The sequence below is a fragment of the Wyeomyia smithii genome, chromosome 1, assembly GCF_029784165.1.
Source record: "Wyeomyia smithii strain HCP4-BCI-WySm-NY-G18 chromosome 1, ASM2978416v1, whole genome shotgun sequence".
Taxonomy (NCBI): domain Eukaryota; kingdom Metazoa; phylum Arthropoda; class Insecta; order Diptera; family Culicidae; genus Wyeomyia; species Wyeomyia smithii.
Genome location: NC_073694.1, coordinates 10,986,786 through 11,001,419, shown reverse-complemented (window position 1 = coordinate 11,001,419; position 14,634 = coordinate 10,986,786). Strand labels below are relative to the sequence as shown.

Below are 14,634 nucleotides of genomic sequence, written 5' to 3'. Positions count from 1 at the left end.
GAGTCGGCCGGAGGCCGCGAGTGTATTGCTTTTCAAATGACACTTTGAAGCGAAATACATGTTATCGAATGCTGTGTTGATGATGACGATAATAACACATTCCATATCACTTCCCCTTGGCCTTGTGTCCTTTCGGCCTAGCGTTTATTCGGCCTCGCGTCCGTTCGGCCTCGCGTCCATTCGGCCTCGCATCCGTTCGGCCTCGCGTCCATTCGGCCTCGCGTCCATTCGGCCTCGCGTCCATTCGGCCTCGCGTCCATTCGGCCTCGCGTCCATTCGGCCTCGCGTCCATTCGGCCTCGCGTCCATTCGGCCTCGCGTCCATATGCCTCGTGTCCGTATGCCTGCCGTCCATTATGCCTAGCGTACTATGCCTCGCGTCTGTATGCTTAACGGGGTGTCATCATTACCGGTACATGTTCCGGTCATGATCCAGGAACCGTTTTACCGATTCCGGTCATTCGCTTCGGCAACATAAAGAACCAAAATACCCTTCTTTTGGAGGATGTTGAGCTTAAATTGGTTGTAATAATCAAGAAGACTAAGAAATGTGTTAAGATATAATCGCTCGTTTTGGCACATGTGTGCCAAAATCGAACCGTGCCAAAAGTAAAATGAGCTTAAACAAACAGAGCCCCAGAGGGAAATATAATATGAAATAATATTGTAGTCCTACATCAACTATGCGGTCGTATCCCGGATACCACCCTCCTACTATTTACCATTTGTGACATTGTTTTTGTAATTTTGTCACTTTTTCATTCATATAATTTTTGAAAGTTTTGTCATTTTTCTGTTATTTTTCATAATTTTTGCTGTATTTATCATACATTTCTGTTATATTTGTTGTCGTGTGTGTCTCTTCACTTTTGTCATTTATTGGTATTTTTTATAGTTATTTTTATTACTGTTTTTATTTTGTTCAATTTTTGGCAGGTTTATTCACTTTAACATTACAGTTTTATATCACTTCACTTTTGAATTCTATCACTTTTCATTTATCACTTGCAAACACACATTCCAGCGCTGACTCAGCGCCATTTTTAGTGCTTAGATGGACTGCTGAGTAAATAGCGAACCCTTTAAATTTCTTCTCATAGTTATATAGGTAAATCAATGGGACAAATTTTAAGTCAGAGAACGTAAACAACTTGAGTTAGGTAGAGGATCGTGCGGTCGGGGAATTTCAGGTAGACATTTGAAAAGCCATGAGAAGTGATTACCTTGATCTCTGTTAAGAAGAGTAACTGGGTTTTGTTTGAAAATTACTAAACTTTCTGAGACATCTAGTTTTCAAGGGGATGTTACGGATCAAACTAGACTAATGTTGTCGGTAGTCATAGCGTCTTCATGGAAAATATATTCGGCTATTTTGGATCTGAAATGGTGAGTTATTCCCTTTTCCGAGTCTTTTTTAGCCGATATGAATTCTGAAGTATGTTTCTTAAACCGAATGTCTAATTTTTTTCAAAAGGTTCGATATTTCCTCAGCAGTCCATCTAAGCACTGAAGAAGGCGCTTAGTCAGCGCTGAAATGCGTATTTGCAAGTGATAAGTGAAAAATGATAGAATTAAGAAGTGCAGTGAAATAAAAGAGCAATGTAAAAGTGTGTAGATTCTGTCAATAGCTCGAAGAAAAATTAATGAGTTTTATTCGCCTTTTTTGGTATTTTTCAACATAAAACATAGAAACAGCTGCAATGATAAACCTATGATTTACATCCTCACTTTCGTTTAAGTTTATCGGCTTCTAATTGAAATATAGACGTAATTTATTTAGTTCATTGACTCGTCAATAATAAAACACCCAAACTTCGTTGAACAACACGAAAAGTAAAGACACAGACAAATTTTCCAGTTTTGATTGTTTCGCACAATCAGGCGTTAAAGATCAACCCAATTTGCAGCGGCAAACTTTCGGGACTTAAAATCGAATCAAACAACAGCACGCGGCATTGCGAAAGCTTCGGGGCTAATGAGCTATCGTTAACGTTCCAAAAATAGGCAACGGCTTTTTCGTTTGCTTGATAGAACCAGCTTTTAATTACTCCTATCCCTCAACGTTACCCCGCTGCTGGCGCTGGAAGCCAACATGTCAAACCCAACGCAATTTTATCTTCATAATCTGCAGCCTAATTTTGAAAGCACCGCACGTACTGATGCCAGAATCCCCCCCCGAAAAAAAAAACGCCAAATTGTTTCCCCTCATGCAGTTCACGCGTTCTGCTTGCCCGGTTGATTGGAATCGATTTTCTCTCGTCCAACGAAAAACAGAGCAAGACACACGCCTAGTTAGTGTCCGTACCCCGTCCGTTCCGACGGTGGTGGGCCGAGGTTCGCCGGACCGCATTAAACGTGTTCTGCAACAGAAATTGGCACGCTGTCCGTGGTATTTATTGTTTGGCTCTGGGACAAGAAAAAAATTAAACCCGAAAGGCGACTATTCTTTCGTCACATTTTGCTGGTTTCCAAATGGATGCTTTCGCTCTGTCTCTGATATCCAAACCCATTTCTCACTCCGACACTACTGACATTGATGGATTCCTCCGATAGGGATCTTCTAGTCCGTATCCGTTGTTGTGCGACATATCCACCTGTTCTTTCCTTTCGTTTGAAAAGAAAACTTCGCACTAAAGTTTACATTGCAAAACTGCTGTCAAAATCTCGAAATCCATCGCTAAATGGGTTCGAGATCGATCGGGCGAGATAATCTGGATTCCTAATCCTGTCTGGCTGGCCAACATGTGGCACTCGTCGTCACCGCAGCAACTCTAATCCCGTCCCGACACGCTAATCGTGGCATCTTGATCGCTACAAACAAAAACAACAATATCAACAAAAAAAAAAAAAACAACGGAACGAAAAAAAAACTCATAGACCGCTATAGAACCGAGCCGTGACCAATTTGGATTTTCACAGATCAACAGCTTCATAACGGGCGCGCGCGATCAAATCTTGAACTCGCGAATGACGAGATGGAACGAAAACTACGAACTATGTCGAAGCGGAAGGTGAAAAGGGAGGATCTGGCCGGTATGGATCAAGCACCCCCCGTTCTTCGTTTTGGGAAACGAACGATCTCTTGCTAGTGTCTCGACGGGAGCTTAGACGAATCACGCGCTGACACCCGACAACAGACGGTCCCGTGGATTACGTTATTGTCGTAAAGCTGATTTTGGCTCCTCTTCTTGTCTCTACGACGACTGTTGGGAGGTCGTTAATTTTTGCAGGCAATAAGCACGCTCCTAATAAGTTCAAGCAAGCTACACTAATTGTCGGCTTTTTGCTGTTCGTTGGCTCTGTCAGCATGAAGTGGATCCTAATCAGAGAGGGCAAGCCTTTACAACAAACTGCAGCAAATCGGCTTTGTCACGTTGCTGACAAGGGTTGGGGAAAAACGTTATCGATCTTCTGTCACTGACTGGTATTTGATACAATCTAGAGCACACTTCTCGTGAGAGACGATTCGTTGAATTTTCAATTTCTCCTTTGTTGCTGATATTTCTAAACCCGTCAGCAAACGATGACGCACGAAGCGATCTTCCGCTAAAACAGGTTCAGGCCAAACAAAAAAAAAAAAACAAAAGTCAGCATCAAATTTGCCTGGTTGACCTTGTTAATCTAAAGCTCGCGCACTTGCGCTTGTATTTTTGACCAGCAGCATCAGTAGTAGAAACAGCATTCAGCATCACAGCTCCGGCATATGACAGCTCGTCATACGGCAGTGTCATTCATCTGCGGATTCCGCGTGACTTTGTTTTGACAACAGATGATTGTCATGTCAACGACAAAAGCAGAGTATTTAGAAATAGAGGGGAAAAATAACAAAACACGTTTCGCTCGCACAGTTGTTTGTCCTCATAAATATTCGCTTTTTTACCAATCCGATTCGAATCTGACTTATCTTTGTTCGGTATATGTTCTTCCACTATGATTCGAGATAAACTGTATAAATTTACATGCTCATGGAATATCATTCCAGTTTGGAGATTTGCAATTCAATCTAGCAGCTTAATTCACAAGCCATCACCAGTCTGGTGAGTTCGAAACCTTATATTGTTCATAACATTTCAGTTGTTTAATTCAACTGGACTAATCGATGCATACCGAGGAGAAACCGAAATTAACCGTACAATAGCTGGATGGATTTGAATCTGACTTTCTTTACCCTGATTGTCACTTATATGATTTTTCAAGTTTCATCTCTTTGAAATTTTTAACCTACATTTGTTTTACCACTTGAAACTTGAGCAGTTTACTTTCTTTGCATGTTTGACTTCTTTGACATTGTTGACCTTTTCAAATGATTTGGATATTTTTGGCGTTCTTGGTGATTTTCACATTTTTTGAGGTTCGTTTTTCATATATTTGATTTTTTTTAACATTTTGTAATATTTCTGTTATTTGTAAAATTTTTGGCATATTTGACCTTTACCACAATTTAACCTTTCTAACTTTATTTATCTCTTTGATATTGTCGACTTTAGTTTCGATATTTTTGACATTATTAACGTTTTATCGTCCCTAATATTTGACAATTTCCTAACTTTGACTTCGTCAATGTTTTAACCCTTCTCAACATTTTTACTTTAGTTAAAATTTCTTACCTTTTAAAATATTTTTGTCATTTTGTAGCATTTTTGATTTTCTACCTTTCTTAACTCTCCTGTCGATATGTTTAACTTTGGTCATTTTTTCATACTACCTTATCACCGTTTCGATTTTTTTACCTTTTCCCACACTTTTTGTCCTTTGCGGCAATTCAAATTTATTTGACATGTTTCATTATTTATCAATATGATGTTTAGTAAAATTTTTGACCATTTTATTCTGGTATTGATTTTTTTACTCTTTTCGACAGATTTGAGCTAATAGTGCTTTTGACCTATCTTGACAGTTTAGTACTTTAGAGATTTTTGATGTTGATTTTTCAGCCGATTTTGACCATTTTGGCATTAAACCTTTTGAAAGTTTTTTTTACTAACTTTTTTTTTTAATTTCGGCGTTTTAAAGATGTTTGACCTTCTCATTTTACCTTTCTTGACTTTTTTAGTATCTTTTACCTTCCTGATGTTTTTGACCTTTTTGCCTGCTTGCTACGTTTGTTAGCTCTCATAACATTTTTTTTTTGGATATTATTTACCTTTCCGTTATACCGCCTTAACATTTGTGATTTCTCTAACGTTTATTACACTTTTGATCTTAAGTAACGTTTTGACCAATTTTGATATTTATCACCATTTTCGAGTTTTTTAAAATGCTTGACCTTGTTCGACTTTTTTCTACCTATTTTGGTTTTTCTAACCTTATAGGCACTTTCCAGCCTTTTTTAAATTCCTACCTTTTATGATTTTTTTCACATTTGACATTCTGGACCATTTTTATACGTTTTTACCAGTACCAAAAATCCTTGTGATACTTATGGTAATTTTTCAATATACAGTCAGGTTTTATTTACAGCGGTTTTTTATAAGCGGATTCTTTTTACGCGAATTTTTGAATTAAAGCGGTTTTTTTTCGCAAATTTTTGAATGAACGCGGTTTTCTTTACGCGATACCGTGCTAATTCAAAAACATTTCCGCGAATTTTCGAATTAACGTGAATTTGGAACCAGAAACGTTTAAGTGTTTATCCAGTAAAAGACTTAGTCCAAACAATACTCTCCGCCCACCGAAAGATCCGGAATGACCGTCAAAGAGGACAATTTTAAATACTGGTTCTAGAGCGTCTCGGGTTTTTTCTAAAGCCCTTCTCGCTGGACTTCTTTACGCGGATTTAAAAAAAAAGTTGTTTTTTACGCGGATTTTTGAATTACGCGGTTTTTTACGCGGATTGTTGAATTAGCGCGTTTTTTACGCGAATTTTCGAATTAATGCGGTTTTTTCTACGCGGTTTTTTCACGAGGTACGTATCCCCCGCGTAAAAATACCTGACTGTATAATAATTTATACTTATGATTCGTATAATACTCCTGCTCATTTCGAATGCGTTGACCCCCTTTAAAATATATTTGGCTTCCTCTACTTTTATTCCATTTCAAATTTTTGGTAAATTTTTGACGTCGAAAGGTGAAGGTTGACCCAAACTTAGGGAATAATAAATGTCACATATGTTCAATATAACATTGTTGTATAATAAAGTTGGAAATCAATCATTTTAGGTTTAGTTTCGCAGCGTTCAACCAATCACCAGCTCGCTTATATAGCTGAGAACCGTATCGTACACTGTTGAATCGTACATGCAGGAGCCGTTTTGAATGTATGCTTGCCTTCACTAAACAGACATTGAACTGAAATGTCTAAATTAATTGGTGAAGAATGAGTTAGCTATTTCTACTCATAATGTGAGAGGCTCCACTTTTTTTCAAGTTACGTCATTTTCTTAGTTTCGCAAGACACGAAGCTTGGACCTTTGGTCTACTTCCGACTCGGAACTTGACTTGAAACTGGATGTCATTTTGTGTTGGTGGAAGGAGTCCTCAGCTACGAAAAAAACACGTTAGAAGAAGAACACAGCATTAATGACAATAGCAGTACCACATATATAACTAAAAAGTTTGATGACTAAAAATTTACGTAACCTACGTTAATTATGCGGTCGTATCTCGGATACTACTCTCTACTTTTTCATGTTGAACTTGTTTAGAGCTTTCTGCATTCGCATTTTGGTTTCTCTTACCTTGTTATTCGTTTCTGACATTTTAGACTTTTTTTACATGGGTACGTTAAAACTTCTCTCGTTTTAACGTACCCATACTAGACTGGGACACGGTTATATGGGAAAAAAGCGATGGTGTTATTTTTTCGCTCCCATGCACTTTTCGTGTTCCTTATGGGTCCTATAACAACTGTGTAACTTTTCAGATCGATCGGTGAAACGCCCGATTTTTTAAGTTTCCATACGATTTTATATGGGAAAATTCACTTTTTCAAAACTTATTCTCTATAAATTTCCAGTTGGGTCCTAAAAATATATCGATACATGATATTTGTAGGAAATTTTCCTGGGAAAAACTCTTCTGAATACTGTAAGGCGCTACGATGCTTGTAGAAACAGCTATTCACTCCAAACTGATTGAATGTCTGACGGACGGCGCACCATTGAATTTTACTAGCAATACTGCTGTAGCAGGCTGCTGTTGCAAATTCAACCATGTGATGAAAAATGATATCGCTTAAATTTATCTTGGAGGCTTCCCCGAAGATACTATGAGCAAAAATCACACTTTGAAAATTTGAAATTATTTCTCATACTTAAGCAAGTCTGCAATAGCAGCATGCTGTAGCAGTGTTGCTGGAAAATTTCAATTGTGAGCCGTCCGTCAGACATTCAATCAGTTTGGGGTGAATAGCTGTTTCTACAAGCATCGTAGCGCCTTATGGTCTTCGAAAGAGTTTTTCCCAGGAAAATTTCCTACAAATATCATGTATCGATATATTTTTAGGACCCAACTGGGAATTTCTAGAGAATACTCGGGCGCAATTCGGGTGTTTCACCGATCGATCTGAAAAGTTACACAGTTGTTATGGGACCCGTAAGGCACACGAAAAGTGCATGGGAGCTAACATTTATTTTTTGTCCCACGCTAACCAATACTTCTGACCCATTGTTTTATGTATTATTGAACATTCTTGATAATTTCAACTTTTTTTGACAATTTGACATTTTTAGTCTTTTGGCCTTCGACTTCGATTTTTTTTCGTGACACTTCGACATTTTAAAAGTTTCGACCTTATTTTTATTGTTATTTACGATTTTTAACGTTTTTAACCTTTCATGACATTTTTTTTCTCTTTTAATGTTTTGTAATTCCTTTAACTGTTTTTGGTATTGATATTCGTTTTAAAATTTTCACCTGTTTCGGCCTTTTTCATTCACTCTACTACTGCTGCTTTAGAGTTTTATAACTTTTTTTTCGATGTGATATTTTTCAAAACTTTCAACGTTTATTTTTTAACGGTTTTTTGTTTTTAAATTTACCTTTGAAGTATTTTAGGCCTTTCTTGCCTTTTAATATTTTGATGATGATTTTTAAACCTTTTCAAAAAAAGTTCTACCCTTTTTAATTTTTTTTCACGCTTTCGAACTTTTGCGACATTTCTTTATATTTTATTCTTTATTTTTTTTTACTTTTTCTTTTAAACTTTTTCAACAATTTTTTCCTCTTTTTTACCATTTCTACGTCTTTTGAATAAATTTTTTGATGTTTTTATTTTTTTTCTGATATTTTCTATTTCTGTTATTTTCGATATTTTTGATATTTTTTAGCGTTTACCGCTTTTGGACATACATACTAACTTTTATAAATTGTTAGTTGCCCTGAGGACGAGGGAATATAACCTTGAAATGTCGGCTTCGACATAGTAAAACGTGTTTTAAAGTAACCCGTGGTCGAAGTTTCCATCATTGAACCTATTAACTATCAATTAGTCAAACACCGCTAAACTATTTTAAAATTACTGTTTTTTTTATTTCTGCAAATGTTCAACTAGATCTCTTTCTGTGATATTTTAATATTAATTCAATAATTTAATCCAAACATATCAAGTATGAAACAATTATTTAGCCAACAACTGACGGTAGCAGCTTCTTAGGGTTAAAGTCTTCCGAATTTTATGGTAGTTGTTTGGTTTATGGGAGAAAATAGTTGAACCTTCATTTTTCCCCGATTGCATTATGTTTGAGAATGTTTTGTAGTTTTAATCATTCAGTATCTCCAAAAACTCGAGAAAGTTTGAAGCTAAAGGAAAAAAAAACTTCTACAGTTAATGAAAAAAAGTTCTTGAAAAAATCATGAGAATACCTAAGTGCCAATGAAAGTTTGTTTGTGGTTTATTTGTACAGCAATTATCGAACCTGCCATTCTATCAAACGTCATCTTCAGCGTTCAGCTGAAATACCATCGTTCACTTTTCACCGCGACATTTTCTCTCCCATGCCCACCCATCGACAACTCTTGCCCCACAACACCGTGCCCGTGTCGGTTCGTCCACTCACTTTGTTGCGCTGCTGGCGCCGGCAAACACCCACTCGGTCGGTCGGTCGGGCGGTCCGAATTGGCCAATCTTTTCCGTATCGTGAAACGAAAGAACGGAAAGACCCCGCGAGTGGTGCGGTGCCGAGTGACACTTGCAGCTAATTTCCGCAACGAAGTAAACAGGGGCTTTTTCTGCTCTTATTCTGCTTCTACGAAACATTACCTCGACAGCATGTCCTCTTGAGCGCACTGCAGTGGGGCCTGACCGCACCACCACCCGTCGTACAGCAATGGCTTATGCTTTCTTATCACACATACACACTCTCGCGTATACAACGGTCATGTCACATTTCACACCACCCCGAAAACGGCGTGCGGCGCAGTCTGAAAAGCTGATAAGCTATCCGATGGTACCAGCTTCTAGTCCGTAACTACTGGCAACACTGCCGTCGCTGACTGACTGACTGCTGCCCGGCTTTGGGCTAACGGGAGAAGAGAGTAGAAACAAGCGAAACTCGCAGCAGAGAATAGTAAGTATACTACATTCAGCATTGTGATCAATTATTTATACGGAGGATGGCCGTGGCGAAGCAGGATGGAAATAATACTTGGAATTGAGAATGCACAAGCGAATAGGATGATGATGATGATGATGATATACCTCTATATATATGATAAGAGAATCGGTTTTTTTGTTGCTGTCGCTGGCGTTGTCGTTGTTGTTGTTGCTGCTGCTTTTGGGGACTCTTCTTTGGTTCGACCTCGAAGGCAAAGATGACCATGAGCAGAACACTGACTGCTAGCTGGTGGCTATCAACTGCACTAACAATCACAGCACAATGGTAAAAGAACTAGTAATTGTTCCGGGTATTTGTACGAACACACACGGCAGGGATGCACACTCGGGGAGGAAATCGATTTCACCGACGATGGCAGAGCCAGAGTCGCATGCTTGCTTCTTACTCTTCAATATTGTTACCTTTAACACTAATCCGCACCGAACAATCGCACTATTTGTTGTACCGCACCAATGGGAACATTTCGATTGTTTTTTTTCGTGTGTATGCTAATTTATTAATTTCGCATCGCCTTGGCAAGGACGACTTTTGCCCAGGTCGTAGTACCGAAGAACAACTAACTAACGGTCAACGGAAGTGTCGTCCCTCGGTGCAGTGTCCCCGATGCAGGCGGTTGCAGTAGTGGCCCAGAAAAGAAGCAAAGAACTGATGAAGGTAACGCAATCTTCTTCTGCCTTTTTTTTTTGCTGCTATTTTACCTCCACAATTCTGGGGCCGGAGACGATTTTTTCGAGCACTTCGCTCGCCACTGGTGATAAACTGAGAGTGATTTTCGCGTTCGCATAGGATCGGTTCTCCTCCATCCCAGTCAGTGCCACAGTCAACCAGCAGCAGTCAGCAGTCTTACGAAGTCCGGTGCTCAACCGGAGCAAAGAAGAGAATAACAGTACAGGACGCGCGGCACTACCGCATGGGGGAGCAAAGTTAGCCTCGCTCAGCAGAGCGAAGCGCTGTTCAGTGCTGCCAGTCGGGAAGCCCATCAGCGAAATCGAAACCGTGGACGAAGGATGGAGGATCACAGCGTTTACTGCATTCAGAGAAATTTATCGTTTTTAGTGTTTCCTGTTTTATCTCTTTGGCTGCTACTGTGTAAACCCCGTACCTCTGTTGTGAAGCTTTCTGCTTAAAAGCTCTACACACAGAATCATTGCAATGGAGCTGCTGGGTGTTCGCTTCCTTTTCATTCTCCGCAGAGGAAAGGGATGAATTGTGGGAAATGGTAGGATTTGATGCTGCGTTAAAGTGATTGTTTTTTAAGATAAGGGTGTAATTTGTAATTATATTGGTTCTTTTCTACCGAATGTTGGTTGCATAAAGTGGTGGTCAAACGGGGAAATCTCCCAGATGGTTTCGAGGCTCGATGTTGGCCTAATAAGCCAGTCGTCGTTGATTCGAGTCTCGAAGCGGGATTGTAGCGCTAGCCCCGCAATTGTTCTGTACACTGAACAGTTGGCTGCGAAGTCTGTGTATAATAAACAGAAGGCGAGTTCCGAATCGTAATGTAGCACCAAGGCTTTGCTTTGCTTTTCCATATAGAAATTTGGATCTAGAGCTCGATACCAATGTTCTAGAGAAAAACTTCCTCCTACAAATTACATACGACGAAGCGCTTATTTTCATCTTATCAAAAATTAGGGAGACCAACATCTGAATGAAATAAAAAATCTTACTTTTTAACTTTGAAGATAGAAATAAAGATTGTTAAACAATGCTACCTCGTAGAAAATGTCTATATTTGAAAATAGCCTTTTCAGGGTTTTTTAAAGCGCAATTTTTACTTTAACTTGTTTTTAATTTTCACATCAAGACACTTCTAGAGTTTTTTGGGACAAAAATTTCAAAATGCTGAAATGCTTTTCATCTGAAAATACGCCCTTTTCATTGATTTGTCGTTATTCCTGAGGCAAACAATAAAAAATATTTTTCGATGACATCACATCGTGAATGTTATTTAAAAAAAATGTTATTTTCAAATGTTCACATATTTGCTTTTTTAGTTTTATTCTTTCCAAAACTAGAAATAAGTACCCTTCAATCAGTTCTATATACATCAAAAATCGATCAACTGATTCAAAAGATATGAATTTAAAAAAAGAAAAAAAAATGCTGTTTTTTCTGGTCACTCTTGTTTGGAAACAGAAAAGTACTGATCTGATCATTTTTGCAATTTTTGACACAATTAATCGATTTTTGATGTTTTTGGAGTCAATAAAAGTTTTGTCCCAGAACTGAAACAAATAAAAATATGAAAGATTGTAGCTTTTTGTTCATTCCTATGAATTTTGGTGCCCCTAGTCAGCTCTGAAGTGCATCAGAAGGTCACAGAGAAATAGAGAGCCCACTGGGTTTGTCGTTTCTACGTTTTCCTAAGGAAAAACTTCATTCGTGTCTTCAAAGACTTGACGCGTCTCCGAGTTTGTTAGGGGCATCAAAACTCACAGGAATGGTTAAAAAGCTTTGATCTTTTATTTTTTAACAGCTAAAGCTCTAGGCCAATATATTTTTCGCTCTTATCAGAAATTTCAATTGTGCCACAGTTTAAAAAATAATGAGAATATTAAAAAGTGTTAAGAGTTTCGGAAACTTGAGTTAGTCTTTTTTTATTCACAATGCTCTTGTAAAACGATTCTTAAAGAAAAAAAGCCTGGCATCAGAAATCGTAACTTTCTACAACGAGAAGCAGAAAAATGTAAATTTTTTATAACCCTTTCCGATCGGGACATAGATTTGCGTAGGTAGAAGGTGACTTAAACACAACTTCCTCTCTCGCTTTTTAAATGTCCTATTCATTGTATTATTTCTCACAGAGCTAGTGTCAACATCGCAGCTGCTACGAAAAATGAAAAACCGGAGCAAGGAAGTGTTTTTATATAGGAATTGCTTCGATGTAGGTTTTGTTATCCGTCATTTTTTACCTACACAACTGTGTGGGCTCGGTCGGAAAAGGATAATGTCCAAAACATCAAAATTGACAAAATGATAATGATATATAAAATAAAAAAAAAATCGAAAATGTTAAAAAAGTCAAAAATCAAACATGTAAGAAATGTTGAAAAAGTCAAGAATGTTAAAAATCCAAAATATTGAAAAAAGTTTATTCATCTCAGGTCTTTCGACTTTTATGTGCCATTTTGCTTCACCTTGAGACCTCTTCTAAATAGCATTTTTTTACTGCTGCAAAATACACAGCAACTTTATGAATTATTTTGGATCTAATGATGAACGATTTTCTGAGTTATGAATTTCTAAAGCGGGTAGTGCTCGACCAAATCGGAAGTTTGAGTTTTTTCTTGAAAAATGATGCTTCATACATATTTGAATCTACAGGTAATAAGGACGAGGGGACATCAAGTACCTTCCTTTTTTGAAGTCCCGCTAGGAAAACTTTTGCTACAAAATATAAAAGAATCTCTGGAACTTTATTAATCAAATTTAAACATCTCACACGTTCGTGATGATAACGTTGCTCGCTGTGAAAAAAAACTGCAATTGTAACTGCCATAGTCTGCAATTTTCTTGCAAAAAATAGAGAGTTGGTATATACCAATTTGTTGCAAGAACGATTCATATCTGGAATCACTGAAATTTTTGAAAAAAAATTGGTAGATTTTTTTATTTTTCGGTCAGGGCAGCCGCAAGGTTACAGAGAGCGTTTTGCAAAACGGGTGGTCGTGGGCTCAAATCTAAGTCGAATCCAGTCTTTCGATGTCAAAGGTCTTAAGCATGGGTTTATTCTCAGGCCTCCATTTACTCTGTCTCCTCATAGAATTCTACAATATTGACTTCATCTTGACAAAAAGAAGTTCTAATTATGATTAGCCAACGCATAGTTGAAATTTGTCCAGATAATTATAACTGACGATACTTGACAGCACGAACGAGGTTTGGTATAGTAGTGCACTAAGCTTTATAGGAAGGGTAACAATATACACATTAGCACGGATAAATAATAAGCATATCCCTTAGCCTTACTAATATTGCTACAAACAGAAGTACAGAATACAGCAAACAACTGGGCAATTCCATAAGGAATAAAGCCATAAAGGAAAAAAAAATGTCTAAATAAAAAAACATGTTTAAATAAAATTGCATTTCTTGTTTTGAAAGCATAATGCAATGAAAAGTAAGACGACAGAATGAAATAATGCAAAAAAAATCAACTAGTGAAAAAACTGTCAATTCGAACATCTTACATCTTACCGAGAGATAAGTTTAAAAAAAAGAGTAAAAAACGATACCAATAAAAAAAAACAAACGCCACGAGAAACTAGCAGACTAAAATAACAGAAAGGTTTCGCAAATGAAAAACTTATTGTCAAAAACTGCTCCAAAATTGATCTTTTAGGACGAAAAATCCAAGACTGAAACCAATTCATACATTTTGGCTGGACTGGAATTTTATATAGTATAAACAGAGTAAGAGAAAAAAGGAGGAAGAGAGTTAAAGAAATAGAGAGAGAGGAAAAGTGAGACGGGAAAAAAAGAAAGGAAAAGAGTGAGAAATAAAAAGAGAGATAAGTAGAGAGAGAGAAATATAGGGGAAGAGAGAGAGGGAGAGAGAGTAATAAGGATGGGGAGAGAGAAAAATAGAGCGGGAGAGAGAGAAATAGCGATTAAGCGAGAGAGAGAGAGAGAGAGAGAGAGAGAGGGGAGAGAAACAGAGATGAAGAGAGAGAGAATTAGAGAGGGAGAGAGAGAAATAGAGAGGGAAAAAGAGAGATATAAAAAGAGGCAAGAAGAATAGTAGAAAAAGACAGAGGAAAGAGAGAGAGAGACATAGGCGAGGGGCGAGGGGCGAATCAATGGAAAAAATGCAAAGTAGAAAAAAAGCATACCTTAAGAAAATAAATCGGTGCAATACAACACAAAAAATACAAAATATAAGATAGCGTTGAAAATAAGGTAACCACAATACCCTTAGAAATAGGGTAAACACATGTAAGGGGCCGTTCAATAATTACGTAAACAAATAGGAGGGAGGGGTGTGTGCAATTTTCTTACGCTATGTTATAAGGAATGGAGAGGGGTCGGTTGATTATCTTACGTAAGAAAAACATTGTTAATGCAGCTGTTCATGAA

General features: G+C 37.7%; 1 protein-coding gene across 6 annotated transcripts in view; it reads right to left on the bottom strand.

Annotated features, from left to right (window-relative positions):
- The window catches only part of LOC129718356 (calcium/calmodulin-dependent protein kinase type II alpha chain), a 134,707-nt gene that overhangs the window by 54,387 nt on the left and 65,686 nt on the right, over positions 1 to 14,634 (bottom strand). The window contains exon 1 of one of the 6 annotated variants that reach the window (XM_055669064.1): positions 9,639 to 10,332. The exons of 4 other annotated variants lie outside the window; for them this stretch is intronic. The gene's annotated coding sequence lies outside the window, so the exon portion shown is untranslated. Of the gene's footprint in view, positions 1 to 9,638; positions 10,333 to 14,634 lie in introns of those variants that run through there. One more of the 6 variants, XM_055669065.1, reaches the window with a different exon arrangement.